The following is a 26,672-nucleotide window of genomic DNA, read 5'->3' as shown; positions in this document are numbered from 1 at the left end:
TGAAATAATAGATTTAGTGTTATCAGCAATTGTTCTCTTCTCTCACTATATGTAGTTTAACACAAAAGGAATTCTTTCAGTCAAAGGGAGCAAACTATAGTAAGAAATTGTTTCTCTGAGGATGTTGTGAGAATCCTGCCTGTGCCTGCCCTGGTATTGCTTTATCCTGTTCACTGCATCCATCTTTGTGACAAGCCTGGTCAGAACAGACATGAATCTTATCACCAAGCCACATTGGGCAACCCCTCTGCCTCTCTGGGCTGCCTGAAAGGACCAGTCCAATCTTTCTGTCACATGCATGATCTCAGAAAAGCAAACACATGAACATCCTATGAAGCAGCCCTTGACATTCAAGATACAGAAGCTGGAAGACATTTGCAATCCTCTCTTATTTCCTGCCTTGGGGGTCTACCTTGGATCACCATCTGGGTCTACTGGTGGTGGTAACTCAGTGGAGTCAGCTTCTAGCTGCTCACAGGGCTAAGCAGTTCATGGCTCACATTCCCATGTCTTTCCTCTTCCTCTTCTCTACTCTTCATAGAAATCACCTCTTTATTGCTTCATAAAAACATCTTTCAATTTTTTAGCAGCTGAGGCCAAGTCATTTGTGTTAGGGATCAAATAACCCTCTCTGGTTTCTGTAATTGTCTAACAAAATACTGATGTAGTTGTTCTCCCTGTGTCAAGCTCACAGATTGAGTCAGAGAAAGGAGATTAGATGACCTGAGGGCTACAATCCAAAAGTGAGTCTTAGTCAATAAGGTCAGCATGCAACTAAAATGACTGGTCAACTGCATATCAAATTCTTACCAATAATAAGTCTTCTTCATTAAGACTTTCCGTTGATGACTACCTAGTTATATTAACTCTGCAAAGCCTGAGTTCTGTTTAAATATCATAGAGACAGCTGCTTCTAACTCTCAACTTGAATCTACCTTTCTGTCTTTTTTCATTTATTATAAATGATAAACTCAGTTTACTTATTTATTATAAATTATAAATTCAAAGGAAATTCAACACAATAAAAGCTAATTAATAATACATCACCACAAACCCAACAGTGTTTATTATTTACTTTTGATCCAGTCCTTAGCCCACTGAACTGACCCTTATGTTCTTCTTTGGTTGGGTTCTCTGAGTTGCTAAATATTACCTTCATAATGAATGAGATGTAATTTATGTAGATTAATTGATGAAAAAGATTTAAAATTCCATGGAAGAAAATGGTGTTCTGGTAGCTTAAAGTTACTTTTAAGTCCTAATGGCATTGGAAAGAAAAGTCATGTGTTCATAAAATTATTCCTACAAGGCTTCCATTATTAAACTACCAATATTTAAGTGTAATCATAAAAGTGTACAGGATTGTATTTATACTACCTTTATAGTACATTAATGCTACTCTGAATTAGGGTTGATTTAAAACACTCCTCATTTGAACAATACATATGCCATTAATGCCATTCCATTGATCAGAATTTTATCCATCACTAGTTATTTGGGATATTCTAATTTGGTTGGTGATAAAATGTTGCCAATGGAAGTGTGATAGAATACTAAGCTTCACACTGGGAATTTTCTTAGCAGAGTGGTCAAATGCCTCAGGACAAATATATCCTCCTGAACTTGGGAATCATGTTTCACCCTTGCTATGTGAAGGGTAGTCTGTAGTCATAGACTTCATCATTGAAAACCCAACATGGTATAATAATTTTACACTGTGTGTGCGTGGGTGTGTGCATATATACATATATGTGTTTATGGAAATAGTACTTGATAAAGGGCAGAGATCAGGCTGTGGCATAATGGTAAGTGAGATTTGAATGAATTTGGGGGAAAACTCTAAGGTACCTCTAAGCTAAGATTGACATAAATTTATTCTATGACATCTGAGCCCCAAGAAGAACTAAAGCATAATGTAAAGACAATGACTTCAAAGAAAAAAAATGGTCAACAGGTATAGGCTTGTACTCCCAGCAACATAAGAGATTGAAGAAGGAAGATTGTGAATCATAGGTGGTAGACATAACAAGCTTTCACCTTCACTGTCTGCTCTACCCTCAACAGTTGGCAGTTGCCAATGGTATGACCATAAGCAAAGACTCAGAAAAGAACTCTCAACTCTAACTCTTAATATTATTTAGTGGAGGGTGGGTGCAGAGTAGCTAGTTGCATGCTGAAGATAAACTTCCAAATGACATATTTATGGATAAAGGTTTCCCCCCCAAAACTGGTCTGGAATAAAAAATAACACAGTATGTACAATTAGGTAAGTATTAATATGTATATACTAGCATATTAACACTTCATCCTGGTTAGTTTTTGTCAGCTCGCCACAAAATAGTTTTATCTAGGAGGAGGCATTGCGTTAGATTGGGTGTATGCAAAACTGTGGGGCAATTACTTGATTAGTGATTGACCTTAGAGAGCCTAGCCCATTGATGGAAGTACTTTCCATGGGTAGGTGGTCATTGGTTGTATAATGGAAAGCAAGCTGAGAATGTCATGTAAAGCAAGTCAGTAAGCAGTCCTCATCCCCTCCAAGCTTCAACTTCAGTTCTTCCCTCCAATGTCTACCTTGACCTCTCATCTTGGCTTACCTTGGTAACAGACTGTGAGCTCTAAGAAGTAGTAAGCCCTTTCCTACCCCCAAGCTGCTTTTGGTCATGGTGTTTAACACAGAAACAGAGAAGTAAACTAGGAAACACACAACCTGTGGTATCATAGAATAACAATATAGAAGTGAAGTCCTGGAGTTATTGGGGCATATTACATACATAATTAAAAATAATTTGATTTTCTTTGTTTGGGAGAAAGGCAGAGATATTGTTTAACTTTGTTTAAATATAAAAGCTAAAAGTTTTATAAGGAGTGATTATGACTAGAGATAGGATGCAAAATGTATTCAGATCAGTAAAAGTACATTTGGAGAAAAGACAGATAAAATCACATTATTATAGCAAAACACAAATAAAATAATTTTAAATTATGTCTGCATTATTAAGGCATTATCAGATCAACCAATAATAAAATATAGCAATAAGAATGAAAGTCATATTCTTTTATATGATACTATATCAGATTGAAGCACTGACTGCAAAGCTAGAAGATAAAGCTAATGTTATTATAATTACTAACTAAAATAAATGGTGTTACTATAATATTATTAGACAAATTTGGCAAAAGGTACTCATAAAACATAAGAAACATCCAATTCTCCAGAAATATGTGTGATTTCTGACTTCATTATATTTGTAATGAAATCTTAAAGGTATAAATCTGGAACTCTCATTTAAAAGTTCACTGGTCAGCGAGTAAATACATGCAGCACCAATTAAAGTTTCCAGGGTCTATCACTCACTATGAGAGTTTGGCTAAAAGAATATTTTTATGGGACATGCCCTTTGGGCTAGTGTCCAGATATAAGTGAGTGTATACCATTTGACTCTGCTTCTGGGTTAACTCACTCAGTATGATCATTTCTAGTTCAATCCATTTGTCCACAGATTTCAGAAATTCCTTGTTTTTAATAGCTGAGTAGTATTCCATAGTGTAAATGTACCACAGTTTCTTTATCCATTCTTCCACTGAGGGACACTTAGGCTGTTTCCATGTTCTGGCTATTATGAATAAGGCTCCTGTGAACACGGTTGAGCAAATGTCTCTGTTGTGTGCTGGAGCATCTTTTGGGTATATTCTAAGGAGTGGAATAGCTTGGTCTTGAGGAAGCCTTATTCCCAGTTTTTGAGACAAAAGTAGCTGTACTAGTTTGCATTCTCACTTATATCTGGACACTAGCCCAAGGGGGCATGTCCCATGTAAGTCTTAACTTACCAGGAAAGTGGGACAGAAGGGAAGACATCCTATTGGGACTCTAGGTGAGAGAAGCATGGGAGAATGGGGAAATAGAAGGACCCAGAGGGTCCTAGAAACCTACAAGAAGAACATTATGATGGGCATATCTGGGCCCAGGGGTCCTGCTCAAACTGTGGCACCAGCCAAGGACAATATGTGTAGTAAACTTTGAACCCTTACCCAGATCTAGCCAATGGACTGGACATTCTCCACAGTTGAGTGGAGAGTGGTGTCTGACTTTCACACGAACTCTGGTGCCCCATATTTGACAACGTCCCCTGGATGGGGAGACCTGGTGGCACTCAGAGGAAGGATAGCCGACTACCAAGAAGAGACTTGATACCCTATGAGCATATACAGGAGGAGGCGGTCCCCCTCAGTCACAGTCATAGAGGAGGGGCTAAAGGGAAATGGAAGGGAGGGAGGAATGGGAGGATACAAGGGATGGGATAACAATTGAGATGTAATATGGATAAATTAATAAACTATATAAAAAGGAATGATTCTACTTCTATGTAAACACATGGACTGAAAGTGTGTGTGTGTGTTTGCATGCATGATCACGTGTTTGTGTGTTCTTGAGCATGTATGTTCAAGTGAGCATATGCATGTGCATGTTGCATATGTACAAATTGGTGTAAGGGTATGCACATGTATTTGCAGGAGCTGTGCACACATAAGTGCATGTATATGAATGCCAGAGAGTGATGTAGGGTATCTTCCTTGATTGCTCTCCAGCTAATCTTTTGAGACAGGCCTTTTATTGAGCATGGCCCCATCTCTTCAGTTAGACTCTACAGAGTGCAAGCATCTCCTGTCTTCCCAGCAGTACTGGGGCAATAGACACAAGGCACCATACCAAGCTTTTATATGCACTGGGCTTCTGAACTCAGGTCTTCATACTTGTGTGGCTGGTCTCTGCTCAGTAAGCTGTCTCCCAAGCCAAGGCCTGAAGACTCTTCAGCAGAAACTGAGAAGGTTTCTGAAGATCTCTGAGGTGTAAAAACCTTAGACAGTAAACGTATGACTCATCCCTTTCCTTAAAACAAAGAACAATACATACTGTGTGACTCACCACATTAAACTTAATAATATTAATTTTAAAATCAAACTTTTTCTTAATCATATTTGGAAAATGCTATGGAAATATCTAATTCCAAACACTAGGAAATAATATGGAAAATAAAAAATTACATTATTTTTTGAAAAGCTGTACCTAAAGTTAAACAAGTAGCAGACGAATATATTTTCCTTAAAGGGAGGGTTGGAGGGACCCAGAGGGTTCAGGAGCCCTACAAGGAGACCATCAATGCCAGTGGATCTGGACCAAGGTGTCCAGAGCTAACTGTTGCACCAATCAAGGATAATTCATGCAGTAAACCTAGATCCCCTATCATATCTAGCCAATGGTCAGCTCACTCTCCACAGTTGTGGGGAGAGTGGGGAATGCCTCTGACATGAACTTTGGTGTCTTCAATTTGATCACTTCCACTTGGTATGGAGGCCTGGTGGCACAAAGAGGTAGGGGAAGCAGTCTATCAGGAGGAGACCTGATAGGCTGTGGTCCTATCATGGGGGAAGATTTCCTCTTTTGTCAGAGGTCTAGGAGAAGGAAAGAAGTCAAAAGAGAGAGGGAGGGTGGCAATAGGAAGATACAAATGAGGGGATAACAATGGGGATGCAATCTGAGTATATTATAATAAATTTTAAAAACATACAGGGAAATAAAGAAATTATAACTATACACTTAACACATTTTGTGTACAGGAGAAGGAAAAATGCAAGGGTCCAAGTAGTCTATTTACATAGAGATAAGGAACCATATGTTAGGTTCTCAGAGCCACATGTGTCTTGACACCAAAAGGAATTTAAAATCCTAATTTTTGTTTTTTGAGTTTATGAAAATTACAGCAGAGAAACAAGGATGCAGTCAGAAGTTGTATGGGGAATTTGCAGACATGTGTACAGTGACTGGATAGTGGTAATAGAAGTTATTCATTTTAAATGTTACAATGCTAGTGTTGTTACAGTTGGGGAAAGAGTAATCTCTTTGGGTTATATAGTAAAGTATTTATAGACCAGACCCCAAGAGAGCTAAGATTCATTTCAAATGATCACAAATGGGAGAAATAGGGTAGCATTGGTTGTCTGCAGGGTTGGGATAGAAACAGTATCTGTTATACAAGTCTCTCTACTTTGGCTTGTGCTTAAATATACACATGATGCAAAAGATTAAAAATAAAATGATATTTATACTAATATTCTTCTAAAAATATAATTTCTATAATGATGAAAAACCCTTTGGCTATATTTCTAATTTCAAGGAAATTTGCATATACAGCTACAAATAGAATATAAACTTGAGGAAAAGCAATAAAGAAAAAAACATTTGATTCTCATTTTATGTGAATATTTCATTGAAGAGAGTTCTTTTATGTTAATATCTTTGATGATAATTCAGTGAAAAATGACAAATGCTTGTTAAAATATTAATGTAAACTTTACTAATGTGTTCCTTAGATGCTGAGAATTCTAGTCAGTTGGTGGACGTACATTGTTCTGTATTTTTCTGTGAAGGATATATGCACTTAAGTGTGTTTAAAATTTTGATAAATATGTGCCTATACGTATAAGTAAATCGTTATTACCTTGGCATTTTTCCGTCTTCTCTTGCATGTTTCTGAGTTTCTAGTGTGTTTTCACATGTGTAAGTATGTGTAAATATGTGCCTATACGTATAAGTAAATCATTATTACCTTGGCATTTTTCTGTCTTCTCTTGCATGTTTCTGAGTTTCTAGTGTGTTTTCACATGTGTAAGTATGTTCTCGGAGCATACCTTGTTCATTGGGGCAGAGCTTCTCAGTTGAATAGAGAGCTCATTGATACCACTCCGCTACCTCGTCAGCTTGTTTCTAGAACCCACTGCTCCATGTCTCAAGTGATGGAATTAGAGTTTTGTTGAGACATTTCTCCAGCCCCTGATTTGCCAAAATTTCAGTTTCAGTAAATGGTAGATCTTAGTATTTTTAAATGTTGTGTGATATCAATTGCATTACAAACAATAGATCAACAGTTGCAAGCATCAACTCTATACTGTAAGAAAACCAGTAAGTAAAATGAATAAATGCTTATACTTCAAAAACATTCCTTGCTATTTCAGCCATTTTATAATCTTAAAATCATTTTATGAGGTTAGTGAGGATTTTAGTGATGTTTATTACATAACATCACATTTTGAATATCCCTATGATAATTTAATGAAGACAAAAAGTTCAACCTGTTTGTTTGAAATCCATTGACTGAATTATCTTTTGATATTTACTGTCTTCTGAAACTTTCTTTAGACAAAACCTTAGAAATTTTCCTCAGGAAACCTATAACTGTATTTTGGCACCAAACACAGACTTCTGCTGTAAAAGTTAACTTGAAAAATGCTTAGTGCTTTTGACTTAAAAGTTAGGAAAGCCCAAAGACAGAATTAAAAAAAAAAAGTTAATCAAAATCTTCAAATAAACAGCACTCCTCAGAAGAGAGTCCTGGAGGCATTTGTATAGCCAAAGGAAAAGAGACTAAATTATAGTAAATATTAAACTGAAAAGTAGTGAAAAATGAAAATTATTTAGCATATCTTTTTTCTGACACAAATGGTTATCTAATTTCTTTTTTATCTGTTATACTACAAAGACTTTCTTTAATCTTCTTAAGTTTCCCTTAAGAACATTTTACTATTAGGCAGATTCATGTTCAAGGTCTACCACAATTCATACCATTGTATTCACTCAAACACTTCAGCTGAAGTTTTACTTTATATTGTGATAAAATAACCATTATAATAATTATTCTCCTTACCTTAGGACTATTGTAAGATCAAGTTGTTATTTGCATGAAAATGTGCTTGAAAAACTTAAGAGTAGGCTTTCTGGAATGCTTGAAGGGGAGGCAGCTGGAGACCATTACTCCACATTGGGCTAGAATTGCTGTCCATTCATCCTTCTGAACCCACTCAGACATCATCAAGGTCACCATGCTAAATAATGTGACTCAGGCAAGAAAAGAAAAAGTAGATCCACTTTAGTGGCTAATGCCCTTAAAACAAGCTTTGGAACTAAATGAATAAACAAAAAGATTCAAGATGGTGGAAAAGACGATAGAACCATTACAAATGACGGTACCACCATTCTGTAACAAATGAAAGTTTTGTACCCTGCAGTCAGAGTGCTGGTGGAGCTGCCCAAAGCACAAGACAAAAGTATGGGATAGCATCACATGCACAGTCAACATTGCTGACTCTCTTAGACTCTTGTACCAAGCTTCTGCTGAAAGGTATATATCCAACCAATCATCATTTCCTAGTTACTCAAAAAGCTTTGGTATGACTCAACCTGTGTAACTGAGTAAGAAAAATAGTTTGTTGAACAGCTCAGCCACTTCATTAAATTCAAAGGTTGCCTCTCAATATTTAAGTCTGTTTCTTCCAATAGTGACAACATGATAATGAAAATGATAGAATTAGCCACAGATATCAGTGTAGATCTTAGAGATATTATAATAGTTGAGAAGCTTGATAGGACAATAGATGACTATGAGCTGGTGAGAGATCTCGTTCTCATCCAGACAGTGGCAAAGTCTGTTATAACAAGAGCTGAAAGCCTAAGATTGGACTTATCAGTTTTGCTTATCTGCTCCTTAAACAGATATGATAATCAAATAGTAGAATCTGACTATGGATCCAAGTGCTTTGAGAAGAGAGTCTGTATTTTAAATTTGGTGAATCAGATTAAGAAAATGAGATGTAATGTCTTCATACAGATGCACTTAGTGATCTCACATTACATTTTCTGAATAAGATGGAGATTATGGTGGCTAAAGATATCGAAAGAGAAGAGGTTGAGCTCATTTGCCAACCAAATGGAACCAAATCTTGACCAGTTCATTGTTGAAATGTTGGGTTCTGCTGGCTTAATAGAGGAAGTCAGTTTAAATGGCTCTGGAAAACTATTTAATATTATAGGATGTAGAAGCCCAGGCAAAGCTGTTGCAATTGTAGAGGTTCTAACAAACTTGTGATTGAAGAAAAGTGCTCCATTAATGATGCTTTCTGTGTAATTCACTGCTTACTGAATAGAGTTGGCCTGGAGACCAACTGAGTACTTGTGAACACTGATTGTATGGAATTCTACTGTGCTTTAGCTGTGGAAAGCCGTGGAAGGATACTCTGGAAGTCATCTCATATACACTAGCTGAAAATGCTAGCCTGAATTTCATTTCTACAGTAATGACACCAACATGTTCAATGAGAAAAAAACTACAGTCATTATTAACATCTGATAGGGTAGAATTTCCAACTTTTTGGAGGAAGTGGTTGTTCAGCTTCAGTTGGAGTCATCATCACTTTGATCCTAGCAACTGAAACTGTGTGGAACATTCTGAAATTTAATGATATGTAAATACTTGATAATCTGGATAAGGCTAGCTGACTGGAAGTAATGTGGAAGATGATCACCTTGGCGTTCCTAATTGCCTGGAAGCATGCTTCTGCAAAGCTTTTGGACATTGTCTTCCACTTGGCATTTGTTTGAAATTGCATTCAAAACTAATGAAAATTCTAAATTGTTTTTCAAAAAAGAGAGATAAGGTTAGTAATATCAATGTAAGTATTGTCTGAGGACAGCACCCTATAGTTTCAACAAAGAAAGTTCATGTTGAGCATACAGACAATGGAGTATCCTGAGGATAACAGGCCAGCCATAACTTCATGCGAAACAGTGCTTTTACCACTTCAGGTCAATATGTTCAATGGAGAAATATTCTCAATATACAACTTACAGTACCTACAGCTGTGTAGCCCCAATTACTTAAATGAAAAAAATACTCAGAGATAAAGTTTTCTTATTAAATATTCTTTAGGTTCAAGTTTTCAACACTAAACCCAAGGAGATTATAGCCCTGATTCTTCTGTCTTTTCAAATCAGCCATCTAGCCTGAGCAACAAAATAAGTGAAAAAATCTTTTCAACAGTGTGCTTTAATATTTTATTAGTTCTTTAAGAATCTCATAGAAAATATTTTGATTATATCTACCCCATTCACTCCTCCCAGATCCTTCTCCTTTCCATACTCAACTCAACTACCTTTAAAAAAATACTTACTGAGTCCAATTTGTGCTTCTTGATTATGCTTACATATGTGGCACTTCCACAAGAATACAGTTGACTTGTCTGGCCACATACGTAAAGGAAGCTGACTCTCTTCACCAATGGCTATCAATCACCAATAGCTCCTTGGATGTGGGTTGGCTATCCTCTTGCCATGTCATGATTTGGTCTGGTTGGAGGTTGTGTGCTATCATACATGCTGTGAATCCATGTGTGCATCTGCCCATTTGTGTCCAGAAAGCACAGTTTCCTGCTAGGCATCCCAAAATCCTCTTTCTCTGACAGTCTTTCTTTCCACTTTCCTGTAATGATACCTGAATCTTGAGAAGAGAGAGAGTGCTGTACATGTCCTGTTTCAGGCTGGGCATTCAGCATTTTCTTAAATCTCTGTGATAGTCACAATCTGTACTGCAAATGAAAGTTTCTCTGATTGGATTTGAGAGGTGTTTAATCTATGTGTATAGTGGTAGCTCATTAGAAGTAGATTTAATACTATGTTGATTTAGTTTAATAATAGTCACAAATTTTTCCTCTATGGCCTATGTAGACATTGGCCTTATCACTGATGCCATGCATTGGGTTCATTTTGTGGAGCCAGCCTTAAATCCATTCAGAGAGTAGTTTTTACTCCTATGACATTTTGGCCACTATTGCACCAGTGGGCATGTCTTGACAGGACAGTTGATTTTTCACCAGCAGGTTTATAGTTAGGTAAGTCTCATGAGTTCCTTTCTTTTGTTGTAGCATGAAAATCACCCTTCAGCACTGTGGAAGCTAGCCTGAAGTGATAAAACATCCAGGTCAGCTCTAAATTTCTGCAGATCTCTCTCTCTCTCTCTCTCTCTCTCTCTCTCTCTCTCTCTCTCTCTCTCATGTGTGTACATGCACATGTGCTAAAATACTCTACCACTGGCTTACATTGAGTAGATGAGGAGTATTGATCATCTCACTGAAAAGGATTCCTCAGCTTTTTATTGTCCCATTTTAAGAAATTCTCGGAATACCTCTCATCCCTCTTCTTATTAAGCTTCAATGTTACTGATATATATTGTGAGCTTACATTTGCAAAGCAGAGCGGCAGCCAATTCTCAGGTCAAGCCACATCTTCAGGTACTTGCTTTGCTCTTTATCATTGGGGTCTCAGTTTAGACCAGAGAAAATCTACTTTGAAGTGTTTTTACATGTATCCTGAACACCTTCTGTTAAGTGTTATAATGAGATAGAGTAAAATCAATTATTTAACAAAATGCTTTCCATAAAATGTATTTCTTCTTTGACTTTCTTCTTTGAATCCATTTATTACTATTTCTACTAAAATAATAGCTAGAACATATCAAGACCATGAATGCATTTCTTTGGAAAGGTTTGAATTTATAAGAAAAAAAACTAATAAATTTTTTGAAAATACAAACAAGAGAAAATAAATAAGAAACAAAATGAAGATAAATATAAATATTCACATTTAAGTTAGAGTTACAATATTTATTTTTTGACATGAATATATCATCCCATGCTACAAATTTTTAAATTTTGCCTTAGATTTGCAAGCTAGGCAATTTTAAATTGTCAGAGCATCATAAATTACTAGCTTGCTTTAATAGCAGAGGCTATTTTCTGGTGTACAGTGATTAGGTCTGAAATACATTTTATAGCAAAGAGTGAGATTAAATAGGTTCACCTCTAACAGTCTTAAGCATGTATCCTCCTTTAAAAATTAACTATTCATGTTCGGTAGAGAGTGAAATTCATCAGGGACAAATAGTGGAGGTGAGCTCATTCTCCAGTTACCTTGATGTATGGAATTATTCCCTTGGGTCTAAATCTAATCAAATGTGACCACAATTCATCTTGCACTTCCCTCTGGATCTATGCAACCCGAATGGCATAGTAGCTAATGAAATTACTCTACAGGGCCATTTATAGGAAAGTCCTTCTATAACCAAGTAATTCTTGAGGAAATTTTATTGTATTTGAGGTCTATAAGTATCTTTATTTGAATTATCATTACCCTAGGAACTTGGTAGATAACCTGGGTATAGCAGGATGTAACGAACTAATTTAAACATTTCTCCAAATGCCATAACCATTTACAAGATGTTAAACTACGTAATATATATTAGAACAGAAATATAGCATGGTTTGAGACTTTTAAAGAACTCATTTGGGAAATCCTTTCCTTGTTTCAGAACATGGTCCCAACAATAGGTATTGTCAGCATCTGAAATGTACTTGTCAGAGCCAAACGGGATTCTACACAGTCTCAACACTTCATTGAAGCCCAAGACACACCTTGGGAGAGAAGTCAAGCAGAGAGTATTAAGCTTTTTAGCCTTGCATCTGCATCAGAAACCATGTAGTCAAATGCCCCATTGGGCATGGCTCCAGAGATGGACTGACCTGACTAGGTCAAGGGGGAAATGAAGAAAAAAACACAGGGACAGAAAGCTAGGACTGGGCAGTCTGACCTTGTGTATGGAGAAGCCTAATTAAAAAAATACAGATGCTGGCTTACTGCATACAGCTAAACTTGGAGGCAAGGTTATTATGTACAGATAAACAAGGAGGGATATGGGATTATAATACATAACTGTATCAAGGAAACAAGTTTTGCAAATTTCAATCAGAGCTATCTCTGTAGGGATGCAGAGGCCATAAATATTTATAAGGGAAAAAAAGCTATGATGGACATTTCTATTAGCTATATCTATTACTATTAATATCCACACATAGAACAGAAGAAAGGCTTTGGTATCCCTCCACGGGTCTGAAGCTAGTGTCCTTGACATAGCCATAGTCAGTTCATATCAACAACACGCATTTACTTAGGACCTTACACACTGAGGACATCCTGTGTTTCCTACAGCCAAAGTAACTTTTCATGATATCCATGATTTTATTATCATTGAATTACAACACAATATGCCATGACTCCTAGTGTACAGTTCTTTAAAACAATTTGGGGTCTTTGTGAAGGTTTAGGAAAGCTGAATTTCAGATATCTACTTTCAGTTAGGCATGACCTGGAACCCATTGTCCAGATGAGAGCCACACCACACCTTCCCTTCTGCTGGGCTTTTCCAGCAACCTTGCCTTCACTCACCATGTCTACAATGCAACAATGGAGCACAGAGCTCAGTGTGTGGGGTACAGTGTGTGGTAGTGATTCAAAATCAATGTCTTTGGGAGTGCAGCTCCCCAAGTTCAAGTTCTATCTAAGCAGTTCAGTTGCTCTGTGATTCTGGGAAGGGAATTTGATTTCTACAAATCCAAGTTGCTTGTCCACTAGAAAAAGTGAATGCAATTTTTAAAATGTTTAGTTTTCTACTTGATACATATAATAAATTGAATGTTATCCATTAAGAATTCTTTTATTTTAAAGATAATCATAGCTGGGCTTGGTAACCCTTGCCTTTATTCATAGAACTTGGGAAGGTAGAGACAGGTAATATCTCTGTAAACTTGAGACCAGCCTGGTCTACAAAGCTATTCCAGGACATCCGAGGCTACATGGAAAAACTCTGTATCAAAAAACAAAACAAAACAAAACCCCAAATCATAATATTGAGTCATGGTAGAAACAGTTACAGGTTATAAACCAGGATGTACCAGCAGTGTTCTGGAAAAGAGAAGAGACTAGTTACCAATAAACTAAAAGAAGACAGATTTAAAAAAAAAACATATCAAGACATGAGGAATTATGAAGATTTGGCAACACAAAGCACCTTCTATCCAGACACTGGAAGGCTGATTGCGATTGCTACTCTACAGAAGACAAGTAAAAAGACAATTGGCTTCCAGATGCTCTGAGGAATAGCCTGGAAAAATAGATTTATGAGGTAAACAGAGGAGGGTGGTGTAATGTACAGAACAAGTTGGGCGCTAATGTAGCAAACACTTTACTGTACAAGGTTGGTGTGGTAGCTTATTTTTTTTATTATTTAAGTAATTTATTCATATTACATCTCAATTGTTATCCCCTCAATTGTATCTTCCAATTCCCCCCTCCCTCCCTCTTTCATCCTATTTCTATCCCCTAGGTCTGTAAAGAAGGGGACTTCTTCCCCCACCATATGATCACAGCCTATCAGGTCTCATCCTGGTAGCCTGCTTACTCTTCCTGTGGATGCTACCAGGTCTCCCCAGCAAGTGGAAGTGGTCAAATAGGGGGCAACAGAGTTCATGTTAGAGTCAGTACCTGATCTCCACACAACTGTGGAGAGTGTGCTGTCCATTGGCTACATCTGGATAGGGGTTCTAGGTTTACTGCATGCATTGTCCGTCGTTGGTACAGTAGTTTGAGCAGAACCCCCCTGGGTCCAGATCCACCAGCCTTAATGGTCTTCTTGTACGTTTATAGGACCCTCTGGATCCTTCTATTTACCCATTCTCCCTTACCTCTCTCACCTGGAGTCCCAATAGGAAGTCCCAGTATCTATCCCAATCTGCTGCTAAGTGAAAATCTTCAAGGAACATCTTTGTTGGGCTAGTGTCCATTTATAAGTGAGTATATACCATGTGTATCCTTCTGGGTTTGGGTTAACTCACTCAGGATGATCATTTCTAGCTCCATCAATTGCCTACAAAATTCAGAATTTCCTTGTTTTTAATAGCTAAGTAGTATTCCATAGGATAAATGTACCACAGTTTCTTTATCCATTCTTCGACTGAGGGACATTTAGGTTGTTTCCAGGTTCTGGCTACTACAAATAAGGCTACTATGAACACAGTTGAGCATATTTCCCTGTTGTGTGGTGGAGCATCATTTAGGTATATTCTAAGGAGTGGAATAGCTGGGTCTTGAGGAAGCCCTATTCTCAGTTTTCTTAGAAAGTGCCAGATTGATTTCCAAAGTGGTTGTACAAGTTTGCACTCCCACCAGCAATGAAAGAGTGTTCCTCTTTCTCCACATCCTTCCAGCATGTGCTGTCACCTGAGTTTTAATCTTAGACATTCTAATGGGTGTATGATGGAATTTCAGAATTGTTTTGATATTTATCCACAAAACTGAAGTTGAAGAAGATGAAAGACCTCAACATAAAACCAGATACACTAAATATGCTGGAAGCGAAAGTAGGGAAGAGCCTGGAACTCATTGGCACAGGAGACAACTTCCTGAACAGAACTGCAACAGCTCAGGGTCTAAGATTAACAATTAATAAATGGGACCTCATAAGGCTGAGAAGCTTTTGTAGGACAGAAGACACTGTCTACAGAACAAACCAACAGCCTACAAGCTGGGAAAAGATCTTCATCAACCTTACATCTGACAAAGAACTACTATCCAAAATATATAAAAAGCTTAAGAAAATAAATACCACCAAAAAAAAATAACTCAATTAAGAAATGTGGCTCAGAACTAAACAGAATTCTCAACAAAGGAATATTGAATGGCTGCTAAACACTTAAAGAAACGCTCAGTGTCCTTAGTCATCAGGATTCAAACAAAATCACAGATTCCATCTTACACCCATCAGAATGGTAGCTTATTATGATCAGTATAGTTAGTTCTTTCGGGAAATATCTAGTAGTACGCCAGAGAATAGATTCCATAGTGTGACTTTGCAAAAAGCATGCCTTCTGGGCTAAATTCTTATTGTGGCTTTACCATATACCTTAGCGCTTTGAGGTCTGTCATGACACATGTATAGTGCTCAGTAATTTAAAACCAAGCATACATATAGTGTGCTTCCCATTGCACAGGTGGATCATATTGGCATAATTTTGACTCAGTCTTGGCACTGATTTTCCAAATAAATCCAGTTAAATTGTTAATATTTGATTTTGTATTATCTTTAGAAAAGCCCACAGTATTTTAGGGTGATGATAAAAGAAATATTGTACAAACCACAAAGAAATATCTTAGCTTTCTTTTCTTTGGTATTTCTTCCTAAATATCTCATTTTAATATTTATTTTTGTAGTATTAAAATGGATATATACAAAACTTTATCCTTGTTGGTAACTGATATGTAACAGTGTTGCAGAGCCATCAATACCATTTAATTTACTAGCATTCTCGAGACTACTGAAAGAAACCCATAGATTAGGCAGTTACTCTCCAATTAACTCTCTCTAACTTTTGTTTCTATGACATTACTTGCTGCTAGTACGTTTATTCACTCATCAATTTATGAGTAGTGTATTTTTCCATCTTTTGGCCATTATAGACGGCCAACAAATGTTCTCAACATTTTTGTTCAAGACATGTTAGAACAACTGACTTAAAAATCATTTTGTTGATTTGATAGCCTATTACCATATAGTGTGGGAGGTGTTCTCCCCTCAGTCATAGACCTAGGGGAGGGTAATAGGGTGAAAGTGGGAGGAAAGAATGGGAGGATATAAGTGATGAGATAACAATTGAGCTGTAATCTGAATAAATTAATAAAAAAGAAAAAATCATTTGGCTATAAACATAGTGGTCATGACTCTAGATTATATAGCAATTCTATAGTTAATTTACCAAGGGATTGGAAGTGTCAAACAGTTTCCATTAGGAACTGTGCCATTTTACACTTAGATCAGCCATTCATGTGGACTCTAGTGTCTCCATATTCTTGCCACCACCTTACTAATTTTTATTTGCTTACAATTAAAGACAAATCTGTGAATGAGAAATGATACATTTTACTTTTTATTTCATTTACAATATGAGTGACGTTGAATTTATTGGGCATTTGCTTATTGCATTTAGAGGAATTATTACTCAAGAGGTGGATGCAATAGTGGCTTGTAGGTTTCTAAAAGTTAGTAACCTATCCTGGGAGAATTAATATCTTAACACAGACATACTAAACACAAGGCTTCTAAACCTCCTCCCAGCCTGCACCTTGAAGGCTTCAGCTTCCTAGCCTTTCTCTGCTAAACTAGGCATAGAATGGTATCAGCTTCAGAGACTTACTGCTAAATAAGGTCACCATTTCTAGTTCTTTCTGAACTCTGGCTGTCTGGTTCAATTCAGGTATTCTCTCTACTTCTCACTGAACTGCTTTGCTTTGAAAATAGAACTCAATTGTACACACTTAACTGCACTCGAATGAACCAAACTGCACTGCATTGTACTGTATCCCTGAACTGTACTGTAAACCCTCCATGAACTCCCTTGACTCTCTCTGTGCTGCTTTTAAGTAGCTTCTCTTTTCTGTTTGTTCTCATGAGAGTTGAGTGTATCCAAACCCTGACTCATTCTATCAAATCTTTCTCTGGTTCATCACTTTGTATGCCTTTCAATTAGACCTCAATGTTTAGTACTAAAGGTGTGTACTAAATTCCAGACAGAGGGATTAAAGGTATGTTATTTCTATATCTAAGCCAGATGGAGTAAGGGTGTATGCTAAGGGTATGTCTGTATTCCAGTTGAATCACACAGACCAGGTCTTTGGATGTTATTCCTTGCTGGAGCAACCATGTTGCTGCATTACATTTTCTCTACAGCCATGGGTGAAAAACTGCTATTAGATTGAATTAAAATATAAAAGTTATTATCTTTTGTCTATTAATTATCAAGCATAAAGAAATAAGAGAAATGTTGATTTTTGGATTCGTAATTTTTTCCTTTTTAAACTATGAAGACATTTCCTTTACTTTCAAAATATGTTTAGCTCTGTCATTGTCACTGTGCAAAGAAAATTTATTTTCATTTTGACATATATTTTTCTCTCAAAAATGAGATGCTAATATCTACAGAACAAATATTTGCTACCTAGAAGGAACAGGAATAGAAAGGTGATTGTAAATACAAACTCAGTACTCCTGGGAGGATGGCACATGCATGATTGGTTTCACCTATGTCTTCAGTTTGACAACCACCCTTCACCAAATTTGGGGCAGAGAGTTATTTATTCCTATAAATATTATTTTATTAAATGCAGTGTTTATGTCAGTTGTGAATATGTGGCTGAACTTAACATCATCAACGAGCTTATTTCATAATCAGTCTTGCAGAACTATAATCAAGTCTAATTACCCTCATATATATTTTTTAGAAAACCTTATATGAAGTTGAGTGCAGGCTTCCAAGAATACATGTATAAATCGTACCTGCTGGTAACTCTGAATGTGATTTTATTTGAGGGAGAAAAGACTTTTGAGATATAATTAACTTAATTTTTATATTAGAACACATAGAAACTGCTTGGGTGGACCACAAATCTCATAACTTACCTTTGCAAGACTGGGTCATGGATTTACTTAAGAGGTCTGAGAAAGAATACAAAGAAGATGATGCAACATCAGAGGTAGAGGTCACAGGATGTACTCACTCTCCCCTTGACATCTGCAAATGACTGCTTCCAGTTTTCCCTGCCCCACAGCAAGCAAAACCTACCAGATTAGGAGTTCGTTATGGAAAATGCTTAGTATTACTTTTATGCCTATGCAAACCCTCTTGTATACTTTAATCAACCTAGCTGAAGCATGGAGAATATTGCTAACAGAGGCTGGAAGAAAAATGCAGCAGATTTCTTTGTGGGGAATGTGGCCCTGCTTCCACCTTTATTTAGACTCCTTGCCTCTAGCTTTGAAAGAACAAATTTTTGTGGCTTTAGCTCACTGCCTTTGTAGGAGTTGTTATGGCAATCCTAGGAGTGCAATATGGACTTTTGTACTGGCATGTGGGCTGCTGCTGTAGAAATGCTGCGAATGTGGAAGTGTCTTGGAATGAAGTCATAGCTAGCGGATGGAGGGACTCTGAGGTGCTACACAAGGCAGTCTCTATTTCCTTCAGGAGACGTGGTAGAAATATGGATGTCATTACGTTTCTTCTAAGGTCTTAAAAGGAAATGAGAAATGTGATACTGAAAACTAGAGGGAGATTGTTCTTTGCCATAGGGTGGTGAAAAACCTGGCAGAACTATTTTCTACTGTTGACAGGAAAGCAGAACTTGTAAGCACTGAGCTCAGGTATTTAGTTGAATAAACTAAAAGACTTGTGGTTTAGTTTCTACTTATTGCTTGCAGCTAAAAAGAGAGAGGAAAGCAGATAAACTCAGATGATACTGGTAACAAAGTGAAGCTAGCACTTGATTATTTGAAGGATTTTTGAATGATCTAGATTCTAAAGGGTGCTCAGAAGCTGAGATCCATGATTTGCTGGAAAAGTTCTGCTGTGTATGATTCACAGATTTATTCTACCTTCCTAATAAAGCCGATAGAGGTATTCTTATCTAGGGGTGACTGTAGAGGCTTCTCTTTCTTCCCTCCCCTCTGCACCTCACTCTAATATCTCCTATGCTCCTTTCACTTTCCTTTCTTTTATGACTTTTTGTCATTCTTACCATATTGTCTCGGCTGGCTGAAAACTTACTATGTAGCCATGTTTTCCACTGGTTTGTATCCTGCTACATATGTAGATGACAGGCAAGGTTTGAGGGACTGCTGTATTACAAACACTGTAAACATGTGTTAAAAGAAAAGGCAAAGACAGGGTTACTGGTGAATGGTTTGAGGGATTCTGAGATTCTTCAGGCAACATATACTACCCCTCAAACAAAGGAGAATGTTTCCTAGGGCAGAAGCACAGAAGCAAGAGATCAAGAGAGAGCAAGACCAGAGAGGGGGCTGCAGAGGGGAATACTGCAAGCTGTATAGGACCTCCAAAAGCATTTCTCATGGTTTGAGTTTCTAAAGTCAGTAGTAATTTGCTACAGCAGCCCCAGGAAACAAACACATCCTCATTTCCTGAAATCTCCGGTTATAATTGGCATTCTATTTTAGGTATTAATTTAACTGTCTTCCTCAACAGAATGTGTGACTGACAGTTTATTTTTCTTTCCCTTGCCTCTCCCTTTCTCCTTCCCTCTCCCCTTCCTTATATATGCATAAAAGCATCACAAAAGCAAAATAGATTAGAAGATAGGATGACATAATGGAAATCATATTCAAATGGCTCAAATTAGCTTTAATGTCTACAGCACAACTGTACATAAGCTTAAGGAAATGAAGTAGCCACTATACCTACTTTTTTAGTCTATGATTTTCAGTGGATAAAGTGTTTACTGTGTAAGCATACTACTTGAGTTTGAGTCCCTAGCACCCAGATAAATGCTAGGTATCCAACCTGTAACTGTAACCCTAGTGATATAGGAATTGAGGGAGGCAGACTGCGGAAACCAGAGTGAACCATTGGATCAGTGAGAGATCATTTCTTTTAAAAAATGGGGAGCAATAGAGAAAGCAATCTGAAGTCAACTTCTTACCTTTTTGTGTGCAAGGATAAACACATGGGTGGATAAACACTCACACCCACACTTTTTAAAATATAAGCTAGAGATAATAACAATATAGTTGAGGCAAATTTTGAGTTATAAAATATTTTAATGAGTTCAACAGTGCTTAGTAATCTCTACTCTGCCTTTAAACCAGGGACAAATATCACAAAGATGTGAAAGAAAGGTAAAGGTATAATCATGGGCTTAGTGTCTAAGAAGTTTCAACATTTAAACTGGTTTAAGTTCACAGGGCAGTTTTGAGAGACTAGTGATAAACTTTTTATCTGCTAGGGTCTTTGTGTTTTCTGTTGTCTAATAAATCTCCCCTGCTCTATCTGATTATAATTATTAACAGAAAATGACACACTCTACGACTTCTCTAGATGATCTTTAAGATAAGCAATGTCTGCATAAGTGGAAGCTTTGTTTTGCACACAGTGGATAAGCTATGCTCCCCTTAGTCTCAAGTAGGACATGGGAAGAGTACCTTGACAGGATGTGTGTTTTTGTACCAATTACTTTTGAAGCTTCAGTGTCTGCTCATGTACATGTTCCAAATCCATTAAAGTTTGCATAAAATCTTAAATAATTTCTTAGTAAACTCTTCCAAAGAATTAAAAAAGATTTCTCTTTCACATTACATGATGTCTTTTAAATATTTCTGTCCGTTCTGGGCTTGGTGAGGTATGCCTTTAATTACAGCACTCGTGAGACAGAGGCAGGTAGATTGCTGTGAGTTAGAGGCAGCCTGGTCTACAATGAAAATCCAAGACAGGCAAGGCTGCACAGAGAAACTGTGTCTCAAAAAAACAAAAAAAATTTTTTTCTATTCTCAACATAGAACTTTTTCTAAAAAGTTAGCTATGTTCTTTCTTTTTCTTCTGACATCTTAACCCTAGTTATACATTACAGTCTGAATACCTGGGGTTTGGATAGGAAGTAAAGGAATAATGTGAGTGGTGGATTTCAAGCATACTCAACAGTGATAAATATGTTGCCAGAGGCCCATAACAGTTTCAACAATGAACGTATTACAGGGGTCCCGCTCAAACTAAGGCACCAGCCAAGGACAATACAGGAGGTAAACTTTAAACCCCTTCCCAGATCTAGCCAATGGTCAGAATATTCTCCACAGTTGAGTGGAGAGTGTGATATGACTTTCTCACATACTATGGTGCCTCACATTTGACCATGTCCCCTGGAGGGGGAGACCTGGTGGCACTCAGAGGAAGGACAGCAGGTAGCCAAGAAGAGACTTGATACCCTATGAGAATATATAGGGGGAGGTGATCCCCCTCAGGAACAATCATAGGGGAGGGGAATAATGGGAAAATGGGGGGGGGGAGGAATGGGAGGATACAAGGGATAGGATAAACATTGAGATGTAACAAGAATAAATTAATTAAAAAAAAAGTAAAAAAAAAAAAGTAGAGAAACCTGTCACTCACTATAACATGAGTAGACACAAAGAGAATACTGCTAAATAAAATAAACCAGATACTTGTCAGTAAATACAAAAAAAAAAAAAAAAAAAAACAAAAACAAAAACAAAAACAACAACAAAAAAAAAACAATTGGTTCATCTGTTCCTTGCTTTGTGTGGACATTTACTTCACTTTGGATTATGCTGAAACATATTTAAGTCAACTTATAATTTATGTTGTGGATATTTTATATAAATGTTTCATATAGAATAGTCTTAAGTGTAACCACACAGCATCATCACATAAAAATAGGATTTATCCTTTAATATTATTAAGTATACATGATCATGCTTTCCCAAATGTTCAGCAACATAATGTTTTATAATTTTTTATGTTTGTATCTACCTGATGTGCAATGTTTGAAGTTGAATTTTTTTCCATCGGATCTCCTTCTCTCTCCCTATTTACTGTTTATCTTTTGAAGAAAACGGTGAAAGAGCATTGTGGTCCCATATATTTGTCCATACTCTCATGTTGATATTTATATTTTGAATAATTAAAAATTGAAGAAATTTCACATAGGACTAAGCAAAATCTTAAAATGCTACAGGAGGTATACTCAAAACATGGACTTTGCCTGTGGGCACAGTATGAAGCTCTCAGGAATAACAATTCTGTGGTTTCCCTCATCTATTATTTTTTTTTCTGGTCATATGTCATTTAATATGATATAGATGCCTCTCTGTCTCTTGTTATATCCAAGTATTGACTGTATTTTCAAGAAGTCTACTACATGGTTTTGCTGATTGCCTCCATCAGGTGGCACATGATACTTTCTTTGATATCTCCTTTTTTTATGACAACCATAGCCACTGACCTCTATTTTCAGTAGGGTAGTATGTTTTTGTTGGTCCATAACATCAATTTCCTCTTATTTTGATGTTACTTTTATCTGCAGAATCACAGTAGATATAAAGGAAATATAGCAGACATTCTTTAGACTTTTATCTTAGTTTCTGGTACTCAATTCTTATCTTTTTTTGGGGGGGGGAGTAAAAGGAAATCACCCAACAATTTCTTTTGCTACAGATTGTAGCTCAGTTTTTTATTATATCATTAGAGACAATAGAATCTTACCTTTCAGGGTGGCAATTACTTTCTGTAATAAAGAACATTTTTTTTTTTTACCAGTCGAGTTCTATAAGAGAATATATTTGATTATTGATATTTAATAAATATACATCTACACTGAACTCTTTTAAACTTTGCTAATATCATAATTAAGTTTTTTCAGGATCTAGATTCATAAAGACAGAGCAAACAATTGTGGTGGCATTTTGGGAGCTAGAAAGCAGATGGGCATGGGCCGCCCACTTAGCCAACACTAACCTGGAAATAGAAAACACTGTGAAAGAACCAAAATCAAGCTAACATTTTCAAAACTTTTAGGAACTAGTAGTTCATATGAAAATAGGAGTGAAGCAGTATGTCATTAAAGAAGATCTGATGATATTTTACAATAAGTCCCAGGCAAGTATTCATACACAGGAGACATTGGTGCCTTTAGAAGACAGTGCTCTGGGGGTCAGTTTTCTAGTGAAGATCCCACTGTATACACTTTACTCTTATAATTAAATGTATATTTTCATATTGAGAGGAAGAAATAACAATTTACATGCAAATGCTTGTGTTTTTCTCTTTGCTCCATTTAGATTCTAATACATGGACAATCAGATTTTCATCCTTTGTCAGGACACTAGATTTATATCTGGGGATATTTGCCTTCCCAGAGAAGAATAAAGAAACAATACTGAGCTCAGTTCTTTCTTGCTCTTGTATGTATCTCAGTTTAGTGAGATTAAGTTGGACATAGTGACACCTATTTACCAATCATTAGGCAAGGAGATCGGGAATCAAAGGCCAGCCTGGGCTACACAGCAAGATTATATCTAATCTTAGAACCAAAAGAAATGAATAAACTTTCCTCCATTAGGGGAATAAGGGGAAAATGGGAGAGAAGGAAGAATGGGAGGATACAAGGGATGGGATAACCATTGAGATGTAACAAGAATAAATTAATTAAATAAAAAAAGAAATGAATAAACTAAACAGACAGTACACATGAATACACACAGAGAGAAAAAAGAGACTTTATGAGACAAAACAAAATTATATGAAAAAAGTCAGAGACTCTTAAAAGATTTTAAACAAACTGTGAAAGTTTTATAACAGAGAGTTGGTGAACTCTCTTAGAATCTGCTTTGCTTTCTAAGAATATTTATTTAAAGACAGAAATTTTAGTTACATTAAATGTGATGCAGAGGATGGTCCCCATGTGTAAGCCAGTATATTCGTGATTATCTTGTTGGCGCTTTTCCTACCCTACACTGCAGCAATATGACAAAGATAACCTCAGGATCCTGTGCTCTTTGCCCTTTCTTTCAGCAATACAAGTATCATCATTTCCCCCATCTAACACTAGGTGCTTGGGAAAGTGTGATGCTCTATAAAATCCAAGTGGCTCAAGGAGTGGCTGTTTTTTCAGTGTGGAAACCAACCAAATGCCATAATTAATATCTGAAGACTACATGCAGGAATGGTCTTTGCTTGTCTGCAATGGGATTTAGATGTTACTCATTTTAGTTGCGGAGACTGTTTGACTGTGTATAACTCAGACATAGGTGAAAATATGAGTGCTCAAAGGAAGATTCTGGATGGAGTTCTGACACACCTGTGTAGTCATTCCTTTGAGTTTCTCTGTAGTTGGAGCATGCATCTTTGGCAACATATAGGGTTTTCTAGATACTCAGAAAATGAAAACCTTTACAGCATTCTGCAGCAAGTCAATTTTCCTTACTGGCCCATTTCCCTATAGGAGGACAAATAAGCACACTTGTTGTTCAGAAGAGAGATAAAGAAAGAGGTCATCGGTGAAGATTGTGGACCAGCTGGCCAGGCAGTAGACAGGTACAACCTGGCAATAGTCTTTAGGGCAGATGGACCCAGCAGATGCTATCTTAAAGTAGTGTGCTCAACGGAGCGAGAGCATAAATGAATACAGGTACATAATAGTACAGAACTCAAAAGATTCAAATTACCCATATACCTTGAATACATAACTTTTATCCATCCATAAAATGAGATCACAAACATAAAAGAACATTAAACAAAATACAGTTGTTTTCACAAAACAGTAGAACAGACAACCAATAAACATTACAAATTATTCAATTTTGTTAGTCCTCTGGGAAAAAAATTTAAAATGCTTACATAAATATGACTGTTCAGCAACCACAATAGCTAGAATGAAGTGAATTATTGGTGAGATTAGGGGAAACTGGTGACCTTATATCTCACCAGTGAAACTGTAAATGATACTATCTCTTTTGAGAACTCCTTAATGGCAAGTGCTACCACATAATATATGGAACCGTTGTAAGAAGCCATTCCATTCCGAAACATACGCTCAAAAGAAAGTACAACCAAATGGCATGCACAGCCATGTTCATATTAGAAACCAACTGCCTGTAACTCTAGCTCCTCTGGAGTCTGACTCTGTCTTCTGGCCTCTGTGGACAATGGTACTCACATGTACATATGCCCACAAAGACATACATGCATACATATAAAAATAAATCTTATTATTTGGAGTTACTTAGTCATATAAAGCAGATTTTGAAAAAAAAAATGAATCTTGTCCATACACTGAAAAAAACAATTCCAGAAAGATTGAAAAACTAATTAGAGACACCATATACCTGTTTCACAACATTGTAAGACCGTCTGTTGAAAATATCAATAGAGATAATTGTTCTCATCTAAAAAATAGAGATGAGATATGATAGATATTGATTTTCATTCAGAAATTTAGACCCAACAAGATAGGAAAAATGCTTTCTTCAAGTTTAACAAATACAAATAGCCAAATCACCAGGAACGTAACATTTACATAACTCCTGATTGTCTCATGGTTCTTCCTGCTGTATGTAGCTTATTTTATTCATGTGTAATAATATAAATGTATAAGTTAAAATTAATAAAAATAAATGTACACAAAAAATCTGATAGGACTAAACAAAGTGAAAAGTTTAAAGTCCAAGGGACATCAATTGTAGACTATGCAAATGCCTAGAAATAAGTAGACTACATAAACATTATGCCACGATTTGAAACTAAAATTCACAAAAATATAGAGAGTTAATGAGTAAAAGATAAAATCACATTTATGTATCCATGTTATTAAATAATATAGACTGGAAATAAAGCAGAAGGAAACTTCCATCTTACCTGACTGCTTATAGCATGGAGTTGATTATATTACACACATTATCTCACTGCAAAGTTTACTATAAATATATGTTTGTGTTGATAAAATTCCATGTTAAATGTAACCAAGTGACTCCTGGTGCAGAGACTATCTCAATCACCGTTGGATTTCCAGATCTTAGCATCAATATATTCAAATAATTTGCTCCTGTAAGACTGTGAAATTTAATAGTTATCGGAAATACAAATTTTAAAAGAAGAAAAAAAGAGGTTCTGGATAGAAGTGGGATTATAAACTCCAAATAAACATTTGGAGAAAAGAATCTTGGCACTCCAGAGGCACAGCTCTGAATCTGAGCTCCTCCTTGAGTGTAGAGTCATCTTGGTCCCTATTTGCTGGGCACATGCTTCAGAGACCATGGACAACACAAATTGGATTTTTTTCTTTTCCTTTCTATCCTCTTTTTTGGGGTCGGGCAAGGGAGGATACTGGAGGTCTCAAGGATAGGGTGGCAGACCTAGAAGGACTGGGAAGTGTGGGAGCCAAGGAATCATAATTTGAAATTCCCAAATAATCAACAAAAATATTTTGGAAAAAAAAGAAATCAGTGAATTTTTTGAGCTTACTATTAATTGAGAAGTGGAGTCCTTTCCCTATCCTTTGATTCTGCTGTCTTGAGAATGAAGTGATGGAGGAATGGTGACAGTCTGTCAGTTAGTGCACTAGTCTTCCAGAGTGCTCATAGCTCCACAGAAGACAGAGAACG

The 26,672-nt window shown here is 36.6% G+C and overlaps 1 pseudogene; it reads left to right on the top strand.

Moving 5' to 3' along the window:
* Positions 1-9,301, top strand: part of LOC127186989 (T-complex protein 1 subunit delta-like) — a 120,567-nt pseudogene extending 111,266 nt beyond the window's left edge.
* Positions 9,302-26,672: the final 17,371 nt, after the last annotated feature.

Source organism: Acomys russatus, chromosome 1 (genome assembly GCF_903995435.1).
Source record: "Acomys russatus chromosome 1, mAcoRus1.1, whole genome shotgun sequence".
In the NCBI taxonomy this organism is placed as follows: Eukaryota; Metazoa; Chordata; class Mammalia; order Rodentia; family Muridae; genus Acomys; species Acomys russatus.
Note: the sequence above shows the minus strand (reverse complement) of the source record. Positions and strands in the feature narration are given on the sequence as shown.